This window comes from Gadus morhua, chromosome 1 (assembly GCF_902167405.1).
Source record: "Gadus morhua chromosome 1, gadMor3.0, whole genome shotgun sequence".
Lineage (NCBI taxonomy): Eukaryota > Metazoa > Chordata > Actinopteri > Gadiformes > Gadidae > Gadus > Gadus morhua.
The window spans coordinates 28,029,947-28,057,766 of record NC_044048.1 but is presented as its reverse complement, the minus strand read 5'-3'; the positions used below and the strand labels follow the sequence as shown (position 1 = coordinate 28,057,766).

General features: G+C 43.6%; 1 protein-coding gene across 5 annotated transcripts in view; it reads left to right on the top strand.

Moving 5' to 3' along the window:
- dip2ba (disco-interacting protein 2 homolog Ba) overlaps positions 1-27,820 on the top strand; it is a 57,190-nt gene that overhangs the window by 2,146 nt on the left and 27,224 nt on the right. The window lies entirely within an intron of this gene.

The following is a 27,820-nucleotide window of genomic DNA, read 5'->3' as shown; positions in this document are numbered from 1 at the left end:
GTGTTTTAACTACGATGCTTGCATGATTCATTGGAATTTTTGCAGGGCCAGCAGGGACTGAACTGGTCTTTGCCATGTCAAGGGAATCGTCATGTCTGCATTACACTTTCTTCTGCCAATGGCTTTATATGTAGGTCAACCAGTGTATGGAAGGAGCAGAAAAGGACTGTGCCCATTGTGTCATTAGGCGAGTGGGTTCCTTTGGCCCTAAGTAGAGGTGAAGAAGTCTTAGCACTAAAATGTCTCTCAGTGTGCCAGCCAGCCTGCGCCCCCCAGTCAGACATCCCCTCCGCCCCCTTGAAGAAAGCATGAAATGGAAATCGACTCTTTACCTTGCCATCGACTTTCCTCTGAGTTTCTGCGATTGAGACACCCAAGTCTGTGTGAGTGTGCATTATACTCTAACGACAAGTTGGAGTGCTTTTTTGTTTCACCGCTGGGGATTCCTTTAAGTGTTTCTGCCATACAAGTCAGCACACACCTCTCCAAAAATTTCCACCCAGCATTTAGAAGTCACTTGCTAATGCCGGCTTCTATTCCAAATGCGATATGCAGGATCATGATGCGGGTGTTTCACTGCGTCCTTAACCATAGTCGGTACCCGCTTTGAGGAGACTAAGACAATGCCTCCTAATCAGAGTATGGTGATGTCATAAGCCTTCTCCACCTCAGCACTGCTTAGGGTCGGGGTTAGAGGCAAGCTGGCTATTCATTGTGTTATGCTTTATGAGACAGATTAGAGTTGTGACAGACGGGACACTTCCTCTTGCTCAACAGATCTGTTTCAGCAGATCCAGAGCTTCTCCTTGCTGGCTTGTCAACAACAGAAGCACAAAAGAGGAATAAAAAAAGATGACGCGTTTTTCAAATGGAAACTGCCATTAAACTTCTGCCATGGCTCACACTATGTGTCTGGTTGGCTTATCTTAAGAGTGATTACTTGGCTTCCACTTTGAGCCTAGTTATACAACTTTGAGATAGAAAGTTATTTATTTTAATTATTATACCAAGTGGTCATTGTATCATATACAACATATTGAAACACAAAGGTTTACATGGTAATTAATGTGTTATGATGGTAACACTTTTTCTCCAGATTGTCCGTGATGCCGCCCTATTTCATACTAGGGCTGAGCTCACAAAAACCTGACCTGGTGAATAGAAATAATCAGCTTTTTGATAATAAAAAAATCTATGGTTGAACAGGTCTTGGGGACAAATCATCTGTCAATTTCAGAGCCAAAACCACAGGTGTGTGTGTGTGTGTGTGTGTGTGTGTGTGTGTGTGTGTGTGTGTGTGTGTGTGTGTGTGTGTGTGTGTGTGTGTGTGTGTGTGTGTGTGTGTGTGTGTGTGTGTGTGTGTGTGATGATATCATGAGCTTGGGATAGGGTGAATGTGTGTGAATAGTTAATGAACAGTGTGGACCCCTCGCCTTCCCCTGCAGTATGTTGAATTATTCACATGCCAGAAGTGTTGGACCGTCACCATCAATTGGTTTTGTGTCCGTCTGCTGGAGATGTTCCTTCTTTCAGGTTGAGGTTGAGGCATACAATCCGACAAAGCCCCTACTTTGTCATTGCCAAACAAATTGCTGAAACAGCGTAGACATTTATAAAAAAACTGTTTTCCTCCTGATGGTGTGGTGACTCGCATTGAAATGTAAGGGCACTTTCCTTGAGAGAATCATCCCTCCCGAGTTCTTCAATTTCGAAATATGAAGTTTGTACTGTCACCAGTTCTGGAAAACTGTTCAGCAAACAGTTTTCCTTTAAAACCAAAGTTGGTAATTTCACCTGATTAATAAGAAACAATCTTTCTGAAATATGTACAAATAATTAGAAAAACATTGAATTCCTGTGGGTCCCAGGAGTCTATATAAACATGGATGTGGAAGTGCTAGGAGTGCTCGTTTAACCCAGCACTATTTTAACATTTATGATACTCGCGTCCCACGTGGGCTCCACAGCCAAACCATCAGTGTGTGGAGACATGAGGCATGTTTACACTAAGGAAAGCCTGCTGAACCATGATTCACTGGAGTTAGGTGTGTCCCCCACTCCGGGGCTGACACACACTCCTTGAGAGAACCTGTTTTTGAACGGCTGTACTGCCCTAATGTGTACTCAGTCAGCGAGCAGTTTGCCCACCTTTCTCAACGAAACCATGAGTCACCATTGTGCTGAATGGATGAATGGCCCTCTCCCCCAGTGTCAAGGCCCCCTTCCCCAGTTAGTTGCCTCTATGCAATCCGGCCTCCCAACTTGGAAGAATGGGATCAGATACCTTGTTGAATCTCCTGGCTGACGCTGCGATTGCGCAAGACTCCAACCTACTGCTCTAGTATCCTGCAGTCACGTGGAGGTTAGATCCAGACATATGCTGCTAGCATAACAGACAGACCTCTAGATAATTAGTGCAAGTAGGGTAGTGAGGTGGTTAGTGCGGTTAAAAAAAAAAATAATAATATATATTTTTTTTTTTATGTAATTACGTTTTGGTACAGCACCTCTATAATTACGTTTTGGTACAGCACCTCTTCATTCTGTACAAGGATGAGCGAATTTTCTCGTTTTTAAATGAAAACAACCTACCTATCATTCGCTGCCGCTGGAAAAAATAAAATAAAAAAATAAAATAAATTCCCTACCTACCCATGACCTCAACTGACAACCAACAGGAACCAAACTTTTTTTTTTTTAGGCCTAGGCTGTTGACCATGGAAGGTACTGGGTTCGATCCCCGGTGTATGCAGCCTGCTGTAGGCATCCTTTTAAGCAAAAAGCCAGACTCACAATCTCCTGAAAAAGACTCTATCCGTAACTGTAAGTCTCCTTGGATGACTCTGCGGTATCAATAATGAATAGCACTGTCATCTCCAGCCCTTGCATGAAGTGGACTTACTAAGCCCCTCAAATTCAACTGCATCTCTCAATTAAATCCACCGAGACGGAGGCCTCCTGGCCCGAATGGAGTGCTCTTGGTTCACAATGGAGCTGGGTAGAGTTGTGTTGCTGCTCTCAGACACTGAACGCTGATGGAGAGGCCCTCCATGCTACCGCCAGGCTCTATTCGCTGCCTGGGAGTGCTTGTGACTGCGCTAATGCTGAAGAATGCTCTTGTGAATATAAATAGACCCGCCGGGCTGGGCAAATTCACTTTCATGGCTCAGAATGAAAAAAAACAAGCGTCCCCCTTCCACACAAAAGCTCGGCCATTGTTGAAGTTTTAAGACGCGCATCTCATTCTTGGATGTCCGAGAAGTCCCTTCTATTTGTGCGGTGACAAAATCTGAGTCTCATGCTTGTGTTGACCACTGAGCAGGGCGCGGCCAGCTCTGGTGCAACACAGGGGAACATGGTTTCACATGCGTTGTTTAACTGGCCATCTAACACATGTGGGTCATATGGGGACCCGATGGCCTGGTGTGAAATACTGCAGCCGTTGAAGAGCTGCCTTTCTCGGGCCAGTCGTACAGCTGTTTGGTCCAGCCGGAACCAACAATCTGTATGCTTGTTAATTATTGAAAGCTTGTGAATTAGAAGGGCTGTAAATAGACACTGGCATCCACTCACAACTGTTCACCATCAGGTGATTTTATATTTTCTTCAGCATTACCAGTTCCTCCTCTCTCTCTTTATCTCGGAACGTCTGTTTTGAACCCTCTCTGTATTGACTTCCGCAAGTCTTGATCACCGCTGACTGCATGGAAAATATGAGACAGTTCCTCAGTTTCTATAAATGAAAGCAACCCAGGTCACAGCAAGGGCTTATGGGTAAACTAAGATCAAAGGTTTGTTTCACAGAGACAGACAAAGGTCTGTTTCTGCGCAGGCCATCCAATCACAACTGTCAATCACATTTTCCGAGTAGGCCTACCTACACAGCCCAATTCTTATCTGTTGTAATATCATACAGAACTAGAGTTAAAGGCGACACAATACATTTTCCAGCAAGTCCTCAGGAAACCCCCACCCAGACAGATCTCTATCTCCCTTCTTGGCCCCACAGAACACATTGTGTTGTAGGCTAGCTTGTAGTCGTGGACCCCTTTAATTCAGCTCTCCAGAGTATGAGGTAAAACAAAGGCTATGAAAACACATGGGTGTGGTTTCTGCTTCTTTAACCCCTCCATGCCGACAACTCTAGTTCATTCTTGGCCTGATGTCTTTTCATCGACTTGAAATGAGGAGAGCAGCATCATGTTTCAACATCATTGGAATCACAACGTGGTGATGTTACATTGATTTATATCGGGACCTTGAAGGATCCAGCCATTTTGTTTTGCATAAACTGTGTCTAACGAGCAGAAAAAAGAGAAATCTGATAGTTTCTCATTCATTTTAAATGTTATTTGAAATTCAATTCTTCAATGTGACTTTCTTGAAATGACAATGTTTACGTATACACTTCATTTAATGGAGATCCCCCACGCCTAAAGCCGCGAACACACCAAGCGCGTATCTCGCGTACCATGTACGCGCGTAACGCTCCTAAAATGTTGCTTGACCATTTTGTGTCAAAAATGGTCATCTACGCGCGTAACGCGCGTAGATGAGACCCCCCCCCCCCAGCCTGTGGCTGCGCTGGATTTAGGAGTCCGAGGAAGGAAACCCAAACACCGCCGTGTTTGGGTGGATGATAGAGCTTGGATCGGGTTAGATTAAATAATCTCGGATATAAATAACAATAATCGGGTTAAATAACTTCACATGGTGTGTCTGGTGTGTTTCCAGCATTCGTAGTGTTGATCAGCAGAGAAATAGTCCGCCAAGACGTTGAGGTTGCTTAGCAATCAGAGACTCTGTCCATGCAAGTGAACGGAGCGTTCACTCTTCGTCATAACTATCAAACCAAACATCCTTCACATTCACCGAGCGAACCTTATGAAAGTAAAATGCACATTTCTCGCTAGAAATGTTTCCATAAACGCATTTATTGGCGTAACTATGTTACTATTTCCACCCAGAATAAAGAAAGTTGCCGGCCGTGGCTGCCATGGACATGGCTGCGCTGGAGTCCGAGGTAGGAAACCCAAACGCCGCCGTGTTTGGGCGATAGAGTTTAGATCGGGTTAGATTAAATAATCTCGGATATAAATAACAATAATCGTTTTAAATAACTAACCGTATGCTTCTGTCCAAGCTCACTACTCTCTGCCAGTGACGTCGGGTCAAGCTCAACGCTGATTGGCTATTGCGGCGCGTATGAGCGTTACTCGCGTAAAGGTACGGCCACACCAAAAGCGTTACCCGCGTATCACGCGTATGAAATCGGCAATTTTTCCATAGGGAACCATTGGTTTACGCGCGTATGAGACGCGTACGAGCGTTACATGGGTATAAGCAACATTTTACTCGCGTTAGGTGCGTATGAGGCGCGTATATATACGCGCGTATATATACGCGCGTACATATACGCGCGTACGAGGAGTTCAAAAAATTGAACTTTTTACGCGAGTAACGCGCCGCAATAGCCAATCAGCGTTGAGCTTGACCCGACGTCACTGGCAGAGAGTAGTGAGCTTGGACAGAAGCATACGGCCGGCATCTTTCTTTATTCTGTGTGGAAATAGTAACATAGTTACGCCATCAAATGCTTTTATGGAAACATTTTTAGCGAGAAATGTGCATTTTACTTTCATAATGTTCGCTCGGTGAATGTGAAGGATGTTTGGTTTGATAGTTATGACGAAGAGGGAACGCTCCGTTCACTTGCATGGACAGAGTCTCTGGTTACTAAGCAACCTCAACGTCTTGGCGGACTATATATCTGCTGATCAACACTACGAATGCTGGAAACACACCAGACACACCATGTGAAGTTATTTAAGCCGATTATTGTTATTTATATCCGAGATTATTTAATCTAACCCGATCTAAACTCTATCACCCAAACACGGCGGCGTTTGGGTTTCCTACCTCGGACTCCAGCGCAGCCATGTCCATGGCAGCCACGGCCGGCAACTTTCTTTATTCTGGGTGGAAATATTAACATAGTTACGCCATTAAATGCGTTTATGGAAACATTTCTAGCGAGAAATGTGCATTTTACTTTCATAAGGTTCGCTCGGTGAATGTGAAGGATGTTTGGTTTGATAGTTATGACGAAGAGTGAACGCTCCGTTCACTTGCATGGACAGAGTCTCTGATTGCTAAGCAACCTCAACGTCTTGGCGGACTATTTCTCTGCTGATCAACACTACGAATGCTGGAAACACACCAGACACACCATGTGAAGTTATTTAACCCGATTATGGTTATTTATATCCGAGATTATTTAATCTAACCCGATCCAAACTCTATCATCCACCCAAACACGGCGGCGTTTGGGTTTCCTTCCTCGGACTCCTAAATCCAGCGCAGCCACAGGCTGGCGGGGGGGGGGGGGGGGGGAGGGGGGAGTTTTGGGCGGTCTCATCTACGCGCGTTACGCGCGTATCTGACCATTTTTGACACAAAATGGTCAAGCAACATTTTAGCTGCGTTACGCGCGTACATGGTACGCGAGGTACGCGCTTGGTGTGTTCGCGGCTTAAAAAGTTCAATTTTTTGAACTCCTCGTACGCGCGTATATGTACGCGCGTATATGTACGCGCGTATATATACGCGCCTCATACGCACCTAACGCGAGTAAAATGTTGCTTATACGCATGTAACGCTCGTACGCGTCTCATACGCGCGTAAACCAATGGTTCCCTATGGAAAAATTGCCGATTTTATACGCGTGATACGCGGGTAACGCTTTTGGTGTGGCCGTACCTTAAGAGCTTGAGAAATTGTAACTGTTTCAATACCGGTCTCTTACTAACCACAGCCATTTTAAACAAATTCTCTAATAGAATGAATAGCTGGAAGGGTTAACAACTAAGTTCTCTTTTTTGTTGTTGTAATGGAACACTATGTGGTCTTAGTCATTTCCTTATGATAAACGGAGATGGTCGGCTTGTTCTGTGTTATTAGCACTTTTAGACCAAAACTCGTGTGTGTGTGTGTGTGTGTGTGTGTGTGTGTGTGTGTGTGTGTGTGTGTGTGTGTGTGTGTGTGTGTGTGTGTGTGTGTGTGTGTGTGTGTGTGTGTGTGTGTGTGTGTGTGTGTGTGTGTGTCAAATCAAATAAGACCTACGTAGTCTGGATATTCTCAAAACTAAGATCTGCCTTATTGCAGCACAAGTTGAACTTTGTTTTGATTCATCAATGCCTCCAACCTCCTATTAACCCCCCCCCACTGCTCCAACCGCCTTCTCCAATAACTCTTTTATAGATATCTGAACTATCAGGTTTCACCATATACTCAATAATAATGGCACCCTTCTCTCATACTTTAATTGGCTGTTTAGAGGCAGACAAACTGTAGTTAACATGAAGCCAGTGTTACTCACAGTGTGACTACGTCATGAAGAGCTTTTGTGTAATGATGACAACCCTTTTACTGCATTACTTTCCAGGGGATGCTGCTTTCATCTGTCAGTGAGGGCAAATGTTCTGCTCTCTTTGATGGCCCTTTTAGTTCATTGGAGATCTGTGTAACCGTGGTGGGAGGTTGTTCTTCAGTGGGCCGTTGGTTTAATAATGACGGTATACCACGGCAGGTGGGAGGACGAGAACGTGCCCCGTCTAGAATGTTTTCAGCAAGGTACCCCCGGTCTCGCCTTGATGGAGACACCCCGCATTGCTAGTGTTTCTTATTCACCTTTTTAGAGCATGCTTTATAAGCTTTCCATATTGGTAGAGACTCAGCAAAACCGTTAAACATTCTGCCCTCTAAATCTCTCACATGTCCTGTCTTTGATAAGTAAGGTACCATTATCTCAACTTATCTCTCATCTAAAGAACTTTCCTGCCATTTGGACTCTAACCATCTCCTAGGGACAATTATTTTTGCTGTTTAATGTTGTAAATTGCGATTTTCGTCCCTGCTGTGATCAGTTATTGATTTTATTGTTGCCATCATGTAAGAATAGTTTTACGTTCAGGTTATCAAATGTAAAGTCCTCCTAAACCCTTTGTCTTTTGGAAAGTTCGGTCCGGATAGAGTTAATATACTCAAGTAAAAGTAAAATGTAGATGACAAGGTATGTTAGTTTGCATGAAACTGAAAATTCATCCCAAAACGGGAAGCAAGACCGTGTTGAGGCAGGGAGGGGTTGGCAGGTATTGTCGGTTGAGATGAAGAAGTGACCTATTCTGACCACCAGTCATCCATGCAAGGCCAAGGGAGTTCTTGTTTTCATGAGTCGCCTCACGTTTATGTTTGGTCTTGTGTCTGTTCACCGCCGACCGCGTTGGACACACACACACGCACGCATGCACGCACGCACTTCTTACTTTTATCACTGACTATTTACCTATCATTATTATCAGCAACCTTGTTTCAAGTGATTAAACCGTTTAAAAACACTAAATAGCCTACAGCATCTTCACTTTAATAATCAGTGTTTATCATAGGAACAGACAGCTGCTGCTAACGTATTGGGCCTCACAGTAACGTTAGTAGTTGTGAGTTTTAGAGTTTCGCTACAGTCTGCTGAGCGTCTAGAGCCAGAGAAGGAGAACGCGGACCACCGGGCTAACGTTACGCTAAAAGCTAATCAGTCTTCACCTTAAAGCCTAAGGGCTCGAGGGGCTCCGTGGTTACGCAGTTGGATAGCGCATTACGCAGTTATAGAAGTATAACCACCGCTTAACGTGCTTCCCTGAAATAAAACCGGACTGAATTGAGTTTATTAGGTTTCTACTCTCTCCCTCAAACACAGACTTCTACTATCACAGACTATTTCCATATCGATATTATCAGCAACCTTGTTTCGAGTGATTAACGGACTGCGAGCGAGCAGAGCTGCCGCTTATGTTTTGATAACGTTAATGGGCTCACAGTAATGGTAGTAGTTGTGAGTTGTATAGGACTGGGATATTTATTACAATTAGTCTGCTGCCTTAACTTACCTCGAAACCAAACCAGACAAAACCTTTTCTCCTCTCCGCCGTGTGTGTGTCACTGCGCACATGCACAGCTTTCACTGCTGATTGGCTGTTACCTGTCGTGCGTGTAACTAGAGCGTGTAACCAATCAGATGGTGCTGTGGGTGGGACAATGCTGGAGAGACAGCAGACAGAGAGGCGCGGCTGCATCAGAGCCAAAATAACCCTGTTTTAAATGGATCTCTTTTTGGCCGTCGGATAAAAAAAAAAAGGCCGATGCCGATATGCGTCAAAATGCCGAATATCGGCGCCGATAATCGGTCGATCCCTAATCTACAGACCTCAAGTCAGGTCTGTGCCGGCCCAGTGACCCCCCCCCCCCCCCCCCCCCCCCACACACACACACACCGGCTGCATCAGTTCTGCTGTGACACCCGACACGTTGATGTCACTTTCGCTCTGACCCTCATTCATAATATTAAGTATTGTTTAGGTTTTATCCAATGAACCCATTTGTCCTTGGTACATTTTCTTCCCCTGTTACATGTTAACAATAACTGACTGTTTTTAAATTAACCCAAATTTATTGGAGGTGAAATCTTTTACCTGCCTCGGCTCATCAAACTTGACGTGACGGGCGCCAAGTTCGGTGTTGCGGCGGTTTGGCTGTTGATTCAAAGTCAGAAAGCGAATCGCACAGGAGAGGGAAGTGGCGGTGCACCATAAAAGGATCCCAAGTCAGTGGCATGCTCAAACAGCCATGTTAGTGTAGGCCCTTAAGCAGTGTTGGGGAGTAACGGAATACATGTACCGGCGTTACGTATTCAGAATACAAATTATAGCTAACTGTATTCCGTTACAGTTACAATTTAAATGGTTGGTATTTAGAATACAGTAACATTGTTGAAATCAATGGATTACATGACGATACTTCTGTTTCAGCAGTTTATTCGTGCTTTCACACCAACAGCATTTAGTGCGCACTAAACGAGTTTGGTCCCCTTGGTTCGGTACGTTTTGCGTTGCGTTGCGTTGGTGAGACCTCCCTGAACAGCTGGTCTCGGTTCGCTTCCAAACAAACCCTGGTACGGTTCGCTTGAGATGTGAAAGCGAACGCACCTCAGTCCGATCCAGTTCTACAAAACATATGCCTCTTTGGACTAGGGATGCAAATTATCGAGTAATTCATTAATCGATAGTTGTTTCATCTTATCGATCGATGATCGATTAATTGATAAGCGGCAATTCTTCTGAGAAGCTGAATTTCCTTCTGAATGTGACACGTCTCATCTCATCGTCATCCGCTTATCCGGGGTCGGGTCGCGGGGGGAGCAGCTCAAGCAGGGGGCTCCAGACTTCCCTTTCCCGGGCCACATTGACCAACTCTGACGGGGGGGATCCCGAGGCGTTCCCAGGCCAGTGTTGAGATATAATCTCTCCACCTAGTCCTGGGTCTTCCCCGAGGTCTCCTCCCCACTGGACGTGCCTGAAACACCTCCCAAGGGAGGCGCCCAGTGGGCATCCTTGCCAGATGCCCGAACCACCTCAGCTGACTCCTTTCTAAGTAAAGGAGCAGCGACACATTTGAATGTGCCACATTTAGGTGGTAATTCAACGATGTCGTTTAGTTGTTGTACTTTAAAATACTTCCACATATTGTGCATTTGGCGTCTTTGTCGTCATTAACCAACTTAAAGTGGCTCCATACTGCACTCCGTTTTGCCATCTTCATCGTGTCAGTGTCCCGCTTTTCGTTTGTCTTGTGCTGCTTCGCTTGTGTTCCCGCTTGTGTTCCCGCGTGTGCGTCAAGTACGTCTGGCGTCAAGTGCGCCCTCACGTGGACGGGTGGGGAATTACGGGTTAAAAACGCGATTAATTGTAAGTAATTTATTTTAATCGAGTAATCTCTTATCGACAATTAATCGATAATCGATTAATTGTTTGCATCCCTACTTTGGACGTAACAGGCACCCGCTCAGACGCGCGCATTATGGGAATTATTATGTTTGATTAGCGGTAACTCCAAGACTAGCAGCAAATTGTCGGAATGTCTGGGAATTTGGACAGTCAGACACCCACATAAAACGTATGCTGGGAAACACACATAAAAATGCAGATGATTGAACGATCTTCTCTCTCTATTGTAAGGCGATTTTATTGGCAACACCACCTATGAACTTAGCTCAGTGTTTTTCTTTTAGATGTAATAGCGAATATCTTTCGCATCAGTGTTAATTTCGTTAATGAAAAATAGGACGAAAAATGTTCGTCAACGACCTTTTTTCCGTGACTAAGACGAGACGTTGACGAGCTAAAAATAGATCTGTGATAATAAAAACGATGACGAAATGTCATTTTGTTTTCGTTGACGAGACGAGACAGGACGAAAATGTTATTGGTGTGCTGTTTGGACATTCAAAATGCACGATATTTTCCAATCAGTACACTCCCGTAAGGTTCTTATGCAACTGTTCACTCCTCCAATAAATAGGACGGACCTTAGCTACGACTTGGCAACGGGAGGTATGGTCCACTCAGCTATGAGCTAACGTTATGCATTGTACATGATTCGAAATTCTTCCCAGCCTTTATACCCAAGATACTATCGGGTTTATAGCATATAACCGCGTTTTCTGATTACAGTTTAATGCATTTTTCACAATTTACCAGCTATCGTTTTGAAGGCTGAACAGACAAGAGTAGTAAAGTGTGACGTCACGTTTCGAGAGCAACAGATTTTCGGTTCTGCACAACCAAATTAACAAGGGGAAATCCTATGGCACACAAACCTTTTATAGAAAAGGAACAATCTTTTTGCAAATTGATTTGTGAGTTTGCTTTACCAATGATGTAAGTAATATTGAGAATAGATTGTCTTCATATTAAAAAAAAAACTAAACTAAACTAACGTTTACAAACGTTTCCTTTTAATACCCCAGGGGAATACATGAACGCCTCGACATTTTTCGATTGGTAGTGATTTTCACCTCTTGAAATTGATTTATTTTAATTTTGAAAGAAACAACACATGGAAGCAATGGAGAACACCATCTCTCGTTCGGTTGTTTAGAACTGAAAATCCGGTTGCCAGGACAACGTAACGTTTTCACTTTAGTACTCTATTTGAGTGGAACAACTTAGCAGGTGTCCATATCGCCTATATAGGGTTAGCCTAATTGAACTAGTTTAAAAAGAGAAAACATTTTGACTAAAAGTAATGACTAAAAGTTGACTAAAATGTAAGGAATTTTCGTCGACTAAAACTAGACTAAAACTACAAAGGAAAACAATGACTAAAATGTGACTAAATATACTAAGAATTTTCGTCAAAAGACTAAGACTAAAGCCTGCCACACACATAAAGATAATCGGGCTGATTTTGCCCCGATTTTCCCCCTTCCGATCACGGACAGACATCGCCCGATTATCTTAAGCTTTTAAGATTATTTTATAAGATTCTCTTGTAGTGTGTGGTGTGTTAAGAGTGAAATTCGGCCGACAATCGGCTCCGAAATCAGTCGGCGCCGATAATCGTAAGTATTAAACATGTTCAATATTTAAGATTATCGGCGGAGAACGTTATGGTGTCAAACGTCTTGTGTGGGGGGGAAGCCGACAATCGGGAGTCTCCAACGTGACGTAATATTGAATTTAACCAATAAAGAGCGAGCTGACTGAACACGGAATTATAACGAGCTATCTCCATGGCTACGATATCCCTGAATACCACCAATATGGCGAAGACAGTTAAAGTTAAGGGATTTTTCAGTTAGGATTAATCCCAAAACCACCATCATGCAGTCGGTATCCAGCTGGTCCTCCATGAGTTTACACCGGTTTACACTCGCTCTTCTTCACTTCTTCTTGTAGTTAGTTCAATGACTATTTTTGGTGTGACTGCCCCCACAGGTCAGTCAGAGTACTACGTCAGATCACGTTTGTTCACGCGAGATTTCTTGCTTGAGGGAAAAGATTCTAGTGCGTCTGAAGACAAATCTTTATGTGTGTGGTGTGCTGTGTTTGGAATATCGCAGGACACCACACACAATACGATCAAAACTGTTAATGTAATGTTAATGTGTGGGGTCTCTCACAGATAAAAAATCGGTTGAGATTTATAAAATCTTTGTGTGTGGCAGGCTTAAGACTAAATCTAAAATAGCTGACAAAATTAACACTGCAGAGTATTCAGAATTTCGGTTCAGCACTAATCCTCCAAGATCTTCCCTAATCTGTAATCTCAGATTACACAAACACCAACATAGATTTACTAGTTTCCATATACAATGATCCAATCTCTCCATCTGGCTACAGTTGTAAAGGAAGTGTTGGAAGGTCAAATAATAATATCATCCGTCTTCTAAACTGTGATGCAGGACTGTCTAATAGGGATAAACTAGGTGTCTAATCAGTAACTGTGCAAAAAAAAAAAAAAGAAGGAAAGGCGGTCGCAAAATTGAAGAATTTACACAACATAAGATGAACAATACTGAATTGCTAGTAATAGTCCGATGGACAGAGCAGTGGAAAGGTAGCCATCTGAGGTCCATTGAGGGTATTTTATTTAAGAAATTCGAGAACTGGACGGATGTCAGTTATGTGGATATTGTCTGTTGGTTAAAATCCGTTCTATGGCTTTCAGTTCACATCTCATTGTAGGATGGTGATGAGGGATTAATCAGACAAAGAAATTATGTCTGATACTTAGTTTAATTTTTTGTTAAAGTGAAAGATTAATCCATAATTGGATAAATGCCCAATCTAATAGTACTGATATTTCAGGTATTGCTGTGCAAGTCTAACGGCATGACAACACAGTGAAAAAAAAATCATCAAATCCAGTTAAACAAAGCTTGATCATCTTTACGAAAGGTATCTTAATTTCACAATAACACAGTCGACTCAGAAAGCCATATTATTGAATCTTAACAAACACCCAAAGGATATCTGAAGCTCTGGTTTAATTGCTTATGACTAATGCCAGATACAACGTCCGTCATTGACTATAATTTTATTACATTTCATTAAAAGAAGAGCATTTATCATTTAAAAGTGTCACTCAACAACCACAGAAAGCTTTAATTTTTGACAGGCGAAGAGGGCGTCACCTGCAGGATCGTATTTTTAGAAACTATTGAGCTGAGAACGAGACAGACTAGGAACCAAAAAGAACAAACAACATTTTCCAAATAATGTGTCCAAACCAGATGCTGTCACTTGCCACCTGCCTATCAGTCAAGAGGGTTGTGTAATTTCACCTTAGTTGCCCGACTAGGTTAACAGAGGGTGTGTGTGTGTGTGTGTGTGTGTGTGTGTGTGTGTGTGTGTGTGTGTGTGTGTGTGTGTGTGTGTGTGTGTGTGTGTGTGTGTGTGTGTGTGTGTGTGTGTGTGTGTGTGTGTGTGTGTGTGTGTGTGTCTTTGTCTTTGTCTTTGTCTTTGTCTTTGTCTTTGTCTTTTCAGGACATCTAATCATGCTGGTGTGTTTAATGCAGAGGAAACACACACCCGTATATTCAGTGTACTTCCTAGCCATTAAAGGACTACTTAACACTGATACATAATATAAAAAAAGGGGGCTAGTTCCCAGGGCTCTCTCGCCACTGCATCAGCATGTCCCATTTAAAAAGCAGGCTACAAATCCACTGGGACGAGTTCACTTGAGGGCACCAAGATGGGCAAATCTATGTCTAGGGAGTAGGTTAGAGAAAACCATTGGATGTCGGAGGGTGAGTGACTGAGAGTAAGTGACTGAGAGAGTAAGAGAACCATTTCAGCCTAGAAAAGCCTCAGAAGCATGCATAAAACCTTTAAGTCCTTGAGTCACACTGAAAATACTTCTTGACCATGTGAGTTCAAAGCCCAGCTCACTCTACCCTTCCATGCCAGCACATATTGCCACATCCCGATTAAACTAGTCTGTTTACTTGGAGCATTCCCTGGATAGCTGTGGCCTCGCAGCAATTTAAGGCTTATGGCAAACCAAAGCTATATAACCGACATACATGAGACCGACATGATGACATGCTGATACATGAAACCGAAGACTTTGGAAAAAAACGAATGGCTGAAAGTAAAAGCCGAGATGAATCGTGGGATAGGTCATAACTAATAAAAGGAAGGAAGGAAGGAAGGAAGGACCGAATGAGAGGAACACCACAAGGCACTGCCAGCCAGCAATTCAGACTAGTCCGGCACGCCAGAATGAAGCATGAAATCACTTGAATAATTATAGCCTTCTGCTAAAAGGAAAACAACAAACTAGGTCAATTGTGTGTGGTTTATTAGATTAAGTTGAAGATCTGCAATGTAAACTGAGTCGGGCCGCTTGGCTCTGTAACAAGGCTGTATTCAGGATACACAGTGTAAATACACCTGAACATTATATCAACCTCACGGGGAAAATTATGTTTCTTTCAGGCTTTTGAAGATACTTTTGGGATTTAGATTTGGCATCCAGGCCCATGCAGGGCTCCTTTTAAGCCTATATGCGGTGTGCGTACATTTTGCGATGGCTGAGGCAGCACTTTTAGATCACAGCTGTTTGTACAATTCGCTGAGCTAACTATGGTGAACAGAACAGTTTAAATAAAAGTGCACCAAGCCAGTGAAGATGAACCTGTATATTATACTGAGAGTAGCAATGACTGCCAAACCAACTCTTACCCTTGAAGAAATTCCCACGTAAACAAGTGTGACCGTACTTAAAGTGGGACTTTTTCATGACAACATTCAGAGCAATCATTTTCAGTCTAACTTTATCTGACTGAATGATGATTTTTTTTTCTACAATGTGTTCCAGTGTTCAAAAGTAACTGTTTACAAAGAGTTAATGAATTTGGAACAAATTCTTTTGCGGCAAGTTTTTAAATAGATAAAAAAGAAAAAAAAAAGAAAATGTTAACAAGAAACTGCAGGCACCCACTGTTCCATATAGATAGCCTATGACTAGTCTAGATAGTGGAGTAAACAATACATATCGCTGTTAATGAGAAATGTCATAGCGCTAAAGATAGGGGCACGGAAAGCATCACCACAATATGAAGCCTGCAAAGCTCCAAAGAACCGATAAAGAGCTATACAAATATGGCACTGAGTAATAATTCATTTGAAATGGAAAAATACATAAGAGAGATCAATGTGTACGGCTTTTATTTTGTTAATTGTGAACTTCAAAGTGATGTTTCTAAGGCAACCGGCTGTCCATCAATCTACAACACCATTCCTAACTTCAGACATTACACACATTAAGAAACGGCTGGCCTTTTCAGCACCTTCCAACTGCATTACAATACCACAATGAATCAACTGTGTTACTCAGAAGAACACCACTATTTGGTTTTGGGATTTAAGATAAAGTTTAAAGCTTTTACAAAGAGACATCACCAACATGTGATAACAGGGGGGGGAGGGGTGAGTTATGGATGGTCTATCACTGAGTCAGATCAGTAACGTCATACAAGCACTGACGATGTACTAGTTCTGTTCCACGTTAAGAGATATACAAGCTAAACAATGTCCTCAATGAATCACTTTATGGAGGTTACTGTTGGTCAAAGGAGCCACACTGTTACCTGGACACATTCCAAGGACATTCCCCGGTTGGTGTTTAGGAATAACGTTTAAGATATTTATAGCGTGATGGATGAATAACGTGCCGTCATTGCTACTCTCATTGTGCTTTATCTTTGCTTTTCATCTTTGTGAAGTGGTGGGCTTGCAGGGTAGTAAAATCCCACAAGCATTGGGCCTATATGTAATATTTTATTTTGCACACACCGGACCGAAAATCGGCGTCGGTGACATGAGTCTATTTGGTGTGGTCGCTCAAATCGGCCACGTCAGCGTTCATTTCAGCCGATCATCATGTGTAATCGGCCATTCGAGTCGGTCATACTTTTACCATTCTGATTGGTGAAGGGCTAGCAGCTTGACTATCGAATCAGTGAAGCCCGGAATTTTGGATTGTAAACATACCATATAAACAGTGTAATCGAAGAAGATGTCAACAAACTCTCTCAACGCATTGTTTGGCATCGTTTTGATTGTTGACCTTGGATTGAATAATGTTGGACCTCACTCTCTGCTGACAACAGTGACTGGTGATGTCAGCGTGCTCTGTGTTTTGGTCTAGAGAGGACCTGCTACTTCTGGTTTTCGTGTTTTTTGGCCCACAATACAGATGAGCTTAGCCTGTTGTTTTGGAGACATTACATCTCGCGCAAACGCGGAACGTACGGCGTCGGCTGTAATCCCGTAGGCGTGTACCGCCCATGTTGGTGTTCGAGTCGGCCAGAATAAATAGCCCAACTTCATTTACCGACGCGAATCGGGCAGTTGGTCCGGTGTGTGGTTGCCTCAAGGGCAGTGTTGGGAAGGTTACTTTTAAAATGTATCCAGTTACAGAATACAGAATACATGCCCAAAAATGTAATATGTTACGTATTCCGTTTCATCACTGTTGCATATTCTCGAAGAAAGTTGTCCAATCCCGGGTTGCTTTAACTCACTTCATTTATTATAAAGTCGGCATGTTTCGGCATGGTAAGTGAAGCTATACGGAGGGAATTGTTTCTAACGCGAGTGAGAGGAAAATACCGTGATCTACTTCAAGCCCCCCGGGCTAAGGCCCGGGTGGCTTGCTGCGCCGTCTACCTATTGAACTCTGGCCTGTTCACTCGACGTCCTGCATACAGGACGTCAAGTGGGTGTGGCCTATGAAGTGGGCGTTGCCTAGTGGGCGTGGCCGGGGTGACGTTATGGCTTCGGCTTCTTCACTTAATTAAAGGTGAAGAGGGAGCAGCCTTCAATAACATCATGCTCCCCTTGTGGCTATGTGAGGGTAACGCAGCTTATATGTTTGGTCCTGCATCATAGGGTCTATGTGTGGGTGGCTTGGATTCTTAAAATACGTAACAGTCCCTCCTTGGTCATCTTAGATGACCATACAATAATATTTTAAATCATAAACACCATTTACCACACCGAAAACATAGTCAAAGTAGGATCAATCATCAACACCATCAACCGTCGCGGAAAGACCTCTTGAAGAGAGGGGAAAAACCACTACGCGTCCCCATAATACTGAGACGGCATTCACGTTGTGGGTCTTATTGGAAATACAGGTCATTATTTAACAATACAACAATGAACACAAATCTTGTTAACATACAATCACATGGCCAAACAGCACACAAACAAAACTATCCATAGAAATCCTGAGCTAATACTTTTTGGTCATGTGCTACAAGGTCATACAATTTTCATCATGTGCAAAAGTAAAGTAAAAATTGGTAGTCATAATACAATTTTAAAAAATTCAAGATTATTGATAGCCTAGCATGGATTCGGGTGGTTCAGGTGATCTTCGTGCATTGGTTCGCTGTTGCATGTGGGTGGTTTGGGCATGGATTCTGTCGCCGTCGGGCCTGTAGTTCATGAACCCAAGACTCATCCCTCCTTGTCAAGGGCTCAACTCAGAGAGGTTACTCCTACATCATGGGAGCCTCCAAACAGGTTCTCCGTCGTCGTCGTGTCAGCAACAGGTGGCCTGTAAACAACCGTCTCAAAGATCAACAGTACCATTATCAATGCAGCGATTCAGAAATAACGGGTTGCACTCGCAACCAAGCAATACTACCAGATAATAAACATAGTCTGGTATGGTTGTTTTAAAATGTGTTATTCAAGTAAATCCGGGATATTGATTATCTTAAATACAGTCGATTCTACTAGAATAGTATAGGTGTTGACTATTCTACATATTGCAGCTGGATAGGGTCGGGCCCCTCAGGTAATGTAAGCCTGAATGGCACTTGGCACTTCTGTAGCGCCCACTGCTGTGGTGATCAGCAGATGCAGTAGCCCTCGTGCGCAGGGAATACAACGACAGCCGGTGACAATTAACACGGTCTCTGCATTTATTCCCGCGACGGGCACTTACTGGATTCTGCCTTTCCACCTCCCAGACTTATTCTCCATCCATCCTGTGAAAGGGTCATTAATGCCGGAGTTCTCTGCCAATTCTAACCTGAGGGATTGTAATCATACCAGCGCCCTGGCCACCAACCCATCCGGTGCGATTCAAATCCTGCTGTTATTTGATCTCCTCATGTGACTGTTAGTCCTTGCTCGGCGGTGGTAGTTTGTAGGCTCCGGGTGTGTCTGCATCTGGTTCTGGAACTTTTTGCTTCTATTGCAGAAATACAAACTCATGTACAGCAGTTAGTTGTTCAAAAACATATTTCCATGAATTCTAATTTTAATTGTTTTACAGTATCTACTTTGGTTTAATTTCACACTACATCCCTCCTTGCGCATTGCTTCAGCCATGTGCATTGAATGACAACCAAAGATAACAACACCGTAGTTCAACCAAGTTGCTATAACCAAAAAGATGTAAAAGGGAATTAACAATGTTAAAATTTGCATGTTCAATATCACTTCTGTGTTAACCGTATCTCATAATAACAGTTACCTTCATCATACTACCCGATTGTCCTACACTAACTATGCATATTGGATGACCTAATCTTCATTTATTCTACCTATTGCTCGCATTTGATGTTGTCCACACTTTGATTCACTCCTATGTACATCGCATACCACATCAAACGTGAATACGCCTTATTCTCTGCACAATATCCTATTGCGCCACTTTCTGCATACCACATCAAACGTGAATATGTCTTAGCAAAGTGAAGTAAAGTAAAACTCAGTTTTATCTTTACTTATTTTATAGCTACACATGTCCCGGACACGTTCATTACTATTTCCAAAACAGTTTTTTTAGCTACGCAGGTCCCAGACCTAACTATACCATTACATGAACAGTATTTATTATTATAATTATCTAGTTTTTTGTTGGTCAACATCAAATCGATACATTAATTCAACCTTCTGACTTACTGACCCACCCGATTTCTCCCCGTGTGAGCCCGCGAATGACAACTCTCCCGGGGCCTCCCCATGAGCCCCACCGCCACCACTCCCCGTGTGAGCCCGCGATTGTACTCTCCCGGAGCCTCCCATTGAGCTCCACCGTTACCACCTCAGAACTCTGCAGGAACGATTAGTCGATTAACGCGTGGCTCGGAGGCTCGGAGTGCAACAATCCTACGTCTTGACACCTGGTGCAGTCGACGTGTGGCTCGGGGGCTCCCAGGAAGTGTCACAATCCTACGTCTGACACCTGGTGAATCTTGAGCTAGGTCAATCAAAACCGTCTAAACTAGGTAGAATAAAGAGTCATCCAAACTTACAACAATTATGCACATCTGGGTATCAAATATATGGTGATATTCTATAAACAAAACAAAAACTGAACCTAAAAGAAAAATTCAGAAGTTATCGGATGAAACAAATGTTATTGTAATTGAACTACAGCAGTTGAGCTAACTCCCGCCTTGGGCACCGGTTAAAAACATGAATGCCGGGCATCCATCACTGCTTGGGTTGCAAAGGCCTGAAGAGGAAGAACAAATTTAGTACAAATGTGAACATTTACAGATCGTTTAAACTATTAATGTTGGTGAATCAAAAAACATTGATTACAACCCACACAAACATTTGCGTGTTTTGCCGATATCAACTAGGGAGTGGCTCTCTGTATTTCAGCACCTAGACACACAGACCCTCAAATATACAAACACTAAATTTACATCCTGCCTCCAACACATGGCTAGGTGTGAGGGTGGGAGGGTGAGAGAGAACAATAAGACAAGAACCTCAACCCAACCAACAACAGCGAGGCCACTTGCCTCTCTATTGTTAGTTAAATCGAAGCCCCCGTCCCACCGTTCCCGATCTTCTTTAAGCAATATGAATAAGGAAGGGTAGTGGAAGAGAATGTTTGCAGGGACAAAGGGTGGGGAGGGGGGGATCCGACGACTGGACCTGTGGACAGGGGGATGGGGGGGGGTCTGACTACTGGACTTGTGAAGACTGGGACAAAGGGAGTGGGGGGGTTTCACGATAGGATCTTCTAGGGAGAGGGGGGGGGGGTGGAGAGGGGGGAGGGAGAGGGGGGGGGGGGTGGAGGGGGAGAGAGAGGGGGGGGAGGAGGAGGGAGAGAGAGGGAGGGTGGGAGAGAATGTAACACTGTAGTTAGGCTCCCCGCTGCTCTTGGTCTCTGCAAGACCCAAGATGGCGGACGTCTGGACAAAGGAAACCCACGTCACGAAGACGCGCCGTCTCTTTAACACCACGTGGTTACACTCTACGGCTGCGTTGTATACTAATCAAAATTGCACATTAGATTTGAAATGAACCGGAAGGAATCAATCCAATTTGAACTCCTTGGCCAAGCCTCCGTTTTAATATGCAACTAAGTTAGATTAACGTTAAAAACCTGACCTTTCCTCCCCCCACCGTAAAGAGTTTGGAAGTTTGTGGCCGGTAATAAATAAACCTTATAGCGGCCCGGCTTAACTTCGGCGCTTTCACTATTTACCTTATGATGGTCTCGGCTTAACCCTCGAGACATTCATCATATTACCTTATGATGGTCTCGGCTTAACTTCGAGACATTCATCATATAAAACAAAAAACACAGGTACTACTTCTCCCACGTATTACCTGAGGTACAGACAGACACAGAGACAGAGACAGACAGAGACAGACAGACATAACACACCGGGGGTCCCTTTGTGCAGGCTACCATTGCCTTATCAAACAGCCAGGAGCGCCCAGGTAAACAAAGGGATTGGGAGAGGGGGGATAGAAGAGGGAGAGAGAGAGGGTGAGGGTGAGGGGGGGGGGGGGGGGGGGGGGGGAGAGGGTGAGGGGGGGGGGGGGCTTCACGTGTCTAGGGGGTCAGGGGGTATTTTACCTTAATAATTCATCGTCTTTAATAACAAAATACCAATAGACTTGAATGTAAAATGAAGCATGCAGTCTTGGGTGGCATTTAGCGGATCGGCAGATAAGATAGTATACACTCCGAACGTCCGCTATGGTGGACGCAGACCGTGCCGGCCTAAGCGGAGAAGTTAAAGATAACTCTTGTTAATATACTATTTTGGCCCGATCTATACAGAGATCGATAGTGGAGGGCTTCACCTCTCAACCAGTAGCCTACCAAGAATGATCGTTAACGACGAGTACTCAAAACAATTCAAGTGTTATGAAGGGGGGAGGTTGGGTTTTCAGAGTTCCTTGCAACCGTTGATCTACACGTGTTGTTATGCTAGGCCTCTGCAGCAGCACCATCGGACGGTGGCTAAAACAAACTTACACCTAAGTGTTCTTATAACCAATCCTATTTCAGATGTAATCTTTAAAACAATGATTTATACTTACCTCAGACGTGTGTGGCCTGTTGAAGTTGTTTTAGCGTCGCGCCCGCCGGGATTCTAGGGACTTTCTTCCAAACGTCGCGGGTCACCATCTTGTTGCATATTCTCGAAGAAAGTTGTCCAATCCCGGGTTGCTTTAACTCACTTCATTTATTATAAAGTCGGCATGTTTCGGCATGGTAAGTGAAGCTATACGGAGGGAATTGTTTCTAACGCGAGTGAGAGGAAAATACCGTGATCTACTTCAAGCCCCCCGGGCTAAGGCCCGGGTGGCTTGCTGCGCCGTCTACCTATTGAACTCTGGCCTGTTCACTCGACGTCCTGCATACAGGACGTCAAGTGGGTGTGGCCTATGAAGTGGGCGTTGCCTAGTGGGCGTGGCCGGGGTGACGTTATGGCTTCGGCTTCTTCACTTAATTAAAGGTGAAGAGGGAGCAGCCTTCAATAACATCATGCTCCCCTTGTGGCTATGTGAGGGTAACGCAGCTTATATGTTTGGTCCTGCATCATAGGGTCTATGTGTGGGTGGCTTGGATTCTTAAAATACGTAACATCACTCAATCTGAGTATTGTATTCTGAATACTTGGATGACTTCCACATTGAATTGTGTTGGAATGCGGTGTAGAGTAGGAATGCGGCATCAAATCCTGCTTACTAAACAGGCCTATTCTGGTGTGTTCTTCTTCTGTGTTCTGTGTAAGTCTCCCTGAAAGTGAACTATTTTATATAATTTGCTGTAGTGGAACAAAGACTATAAGGGTATGTTCATGCGAAACAATGTTAATTTTGTCAGCTATTTTAGATTTAGTCTTAGTCTTAGTCTTTTGACGAAAATGCTTAGTATATTTAGTCACATTTTAGTCATTGTTTTCCTTTGTAGTTTTAGTCTAGTTTTAGTCGACGAAAATTCCTTACATTTTAGTCAACTTTTAGTCAAAATGTTTTCTCTTTTTAAACTAGTTCAATTAGGCTAACCCTATATAGGCTATATGGACACCTGCTAAGTTGTTCCACTCAAATAGAGTACTAAAGTGAAAACGTTACGTTGTCCTGGCAACCGGATTTTCAGTTCTAAACAACCGAACGAGAGATGGTGTTCTCCATTGCTTCCATGTGTTGTTTCTTTCAAAATTAAAATAAATCAATTTCAAGAGGTGAAAATCACTACCAATCGAAAAATGTCGAGGTGTTCATGTATTCCCCTGGGGTATTAAAAGGAAACGTTTGTAAACGTTAGTTTAGTTTAGTTTTTTTTTTAATATGAAGACAATCTATTCTCAATATTACTTACATCATTGGTAAAGCAAACTCACAAATCAATTTGCAAAAAGATTGTTCCTTTTCTATAAAAGGTTTGTGTGCCATAGGATTTCCCCTTGTTAATTTGGTTGTGCAGAACCGAAAATCTGTTGCTCTCGAAACCTGACGTCACACTTTACTACTCTTGTCTGTTCAGCCTTCAAAACGATAGCTGGTAAATTGTGAAAAATGCATTAAACTGTAATCAGAAAACGCGGTTATATGCTATAAACCCGATAGTATCTTGGGTATAAAGGCTGGGACGAATTTCAAAGTCCACCTTATGTTGGAGTATAGACCGTGGCGATTCCCATTGAAACGAATGGCGCGGTGATTTTCTTCAAAACGAGAGCCGGTAAATTGTGAAAAATGAATTAAACTGTAATCAGACAACGCGGTTATATGCTATAGACCCTAGTATCTGTGGAATAAAAGCTGGGAAGAATTTCGAATCATGTACAATGCATAACGTTAGCTCATAGCTGAGTGGACCATATACCTCCCGTTGCAAAGTGGTAGCTAAGGTCCGTCCTATTTACTGGAGGAGTGAACAGTTGCATAAGAACCTTACGGGAGTGTACTGATTGGAAAATATCGTGCATTTTGAATGTCCAAACAGCACACCAATAACATTTTCGTCCTGTCTCGTCTCGTCAACGAAAACAAAATGACATTTCGTCATCGTTTTTATTATCACAGATCTATTTTTAGCTCGTCAACGTCTCGTCTTAGTCACGGAAAAAAGGTCGTTGACGAACATTTTTCGTCATATTTTTCGTTAACGAAATTAACACTGATACTCTGGTATTTGTTTGTGAGTTAGAATTGAAATCTAAATTCAAGATTCAATTATTTATTTTTTTAGATACAAATTTATTAAAAATGATTTGATTGCATTTTTTTTTATGCATTTTTCGATCCGCAGGTTGTATGCTAGTTAACCATTAATCTGAATACCCTAGGGATAAAACAATTAATAAGTCAGAGTCCGAGAACACTTTACGTCAACCCTTAGGTGGAGGTTACGGTAGCCATCGTCAAAATGGCCTAGCCTAACATGGGATAACCAAATTATCCTTCTTTAATATTCTGATATACAAGCACTATTCCAATACTTTGATAGGACGATGACTTGTGTCGTCCAGTGTGAGAAACGGCTAGACCGACTTTGAAACAACTGGTTGTAATAATAATCTGATTTATCAAAAAAACTGGTGGCACTCCCAGTATATGCGAGCAGTTGCTCGCTTCTAAATAAGAGGTTGTGGAAAGCCGAAGGGGTTAATTGTTTCAGAAGGGTTTGAATAATGGACGTATTTTGTAAATGTATTTCAATGTTTAAACTAAGCAAAGAGATCCCAAAGAACGCCACCTACTAATAATGATGGGCTTATTATAAACATGAACAGAACAGGTTTCACAGGCTCAAATTTAGGCAGGGAAAGATGAGCACTATGAATAAAATCTTTAAAAATTAAATCAGAATATTCAAATATTCGGTGGGGAAAACCGAAAGTTTATCCAAGCTTGAATTATTTATTCGAACCAGCCCTATGAGGGATCATTCTAACCCGATGTGTTTTCAATAGAAAAGTACTTCTTCTCCTCTGGGCTTTCAAAATTGCCTTCCTCAATTCAGTGAAACATTTCTGTTGATCACGCACTACTCTTGTTTCTAAAGAGAAATGAATGCGATGTGAATTCCTCCCCAGAGCCCAAAGCCCCCATCCCTCTACTGTAATTATTGAGCTGTCATGGTTGGTTGTAAATCCTGCAGAAACAAATAGGTGTGTGTGTGTGTGTGTGTGTGTGTGTGTGTTGGGGCCAGGAGGGTCATCACCAGTTCTGCATGTAAATGTAATTGGCAAATATGACACTTGTTTGCGAGCTTAACATTGTAGGACAGCACACAGACCAAATTAGATCAGCTGACATGTTGCATTATGAGGACTGGCGCCTTATGTGGACTTTAAAAGACGGCTCTTTAGTTAGCATGAAGCCCTGTTTTCAAACGGAAGAAACAAGAACCCTTTGTTTCTTCAGTTTGAATAATAGTGGTGAAGGGTCATACACGCCGTCGTTTGGATTAATTGTGCCCCTAAGCAGTCGTTGCTCTTGCAGGATAATGGGTCATAAAACATGGTTTATAAACATGCCAATAACACCATTCAGGGGCTACCCTGGTGCCCCGAACCTCCCCTCCAAGAGCCAGGGCAGGTGCGTCAGCTTGTGAACTGTGAAGGACCGATGGTTGGATGTTGAGTCTCCATGTTAAACCCTCCCCTCTAAATAAGCATAGTCATTAGACACTTTGGGTCCCTCTGAATATATTGACTGCTCATTTTTGCAAATCTCTCATCTCCCAGTGTCCAATCACAATCATCTCCCAGCTGAAATAATTGAATTGCCTCTGTTTATCACTTGGCACACCGCCCTTGCTGTTATTATGCTTTGTTTCTGTCGGGGTTGCCCTCTGTTAAAGGTTGGTTTCCCCAAATGAAGTGCATACAGCCATGGCTAATCATTTTCATTCAAGACGAATGAAGTCACAAAATGAAACGTCAATAATGTCTGTGAAGTCGTGTGTGTGTGTGTGTGTGTGCGTGCGTGTTTGCGGGTATAAAACGAGTTAGGCCAGTCTGTCAGCAATGAGTGAGGACCATGCATCTTCCTTTTACCAAGAGGTCAGGGGTCAACAACAGCCGCTTAAGGGAGGAATCACCGGGTCACTGCCGTGTCGCTTTTTAATGAGCTCCAGGACAGCTGTCTCAGTCCGCCCATCTGCATCCATAGAGGTGTACTGTACGACAGGAGACTCCCTTTGTGTTGGCGCGTGTGTGCGTCCATAAATCCTGTAGCCACATCTAATGTCAGCTGATGTTGTCCTCTTCTAATGTTGACAAGAAAACACACACATACAAATTTGACACACTGACATACATCTCACTGTCATTGGGCTGTCCCTGGCCCTTTCAGGCCAATCAGCGATTCTTTTTCACGGTGTAGTAGAACCACCTAACCCGCACCAGCTGTGCACACAGACTGACGCACACATGCTCCCGATCTCAAACACACACACACACACACACAAACAGTTCCTGCAGAGGGTCTCTTGGCCAATGGGGCGCTGTGTCTGGCCAGTTGGCCCAGTCCGTTAACAGGCCGTTTTCCAATCAGCACATTCCTCCTTTTCTACACAGACACAGGGAGAAGGTTTTGGCTTCACTCACCGCAGGGTGGAGTAAGGCTCATATCCTGTCCCCCTGACCTCCCGCTTTACTTACGCACACTCTATTTATTCAAATCGACAGACGCACACACACACACACACACACACACACACACACACACACACACACACACACACACACACACACACACACACACACACACACACACACACACACACACACACACACACACACACACACACACACACACGCTATTTGCCTGGGCTGGTGCAAAAGCACTCCCCCTCAAAACAACACAAGACCAAGCCCTCTCAAAGCCCACATCTTGCTCTGTTGTTTTCAAGTAGCTGCCACAGCTGGCCCTCTGTCACTGACACTCATGTTGTATTCTGCATCCTAGAGCCCGACCCACGCGGTCTGACCGCTGACCACTGCCGGCCTCTGTGCCACTCTGTGTCTGTTGTCACGTCCCGACGCGTACAGAGAACCTCTGTCTGCGTCAATGATATCTCCTACCTCTACCACCACCATCGCTCACCCCCCCCTCCTTGGCCTTCTCCATCTTTCCATCTCTCATTCCTCTCTAACTCTCCTTGCATCATTCCAAGGGGCCATGGTGCTGTGAAGTGCCTGGAAGAACGCAGCAGTACAATGACAATGGGGCTACAGTGTTCCGTGTGTGTGTGTGTGTGTGTGTGTGTGTATGTGTGTGTGTTCGGCCACTTCTCATGTGCTTGCTTATGTGTTCCTCTGGTCTTTGGCAGACAAACAGACGGCCGGACAGATGGACACAAACGGACAATCAGAAACAGACACACGGGTCATCATACACAGACAGACAGACAGACAGGCTGTCATAGTCAGATGGTGTGAACGACAGACAGGCTGTTGTAAGCTGAACCACAGACGGACAGACAGACAGATAGGCTGTCTTGGACACGCTGACTCTAGCAGGGGTTATTTTCTGGCACTCCAGGATAGCCAGGTTCTCAGGCCTGTGTGTAGCCGGGCATGAACTCTGCTGAATGCTGCCTGTCCTCCCCACTAGATAATAACAAAGCAGTTTCCCCATCGCTCACAGTCTATCTCTCTCACAGTCCATCTCTCCAGCTCTCCCTA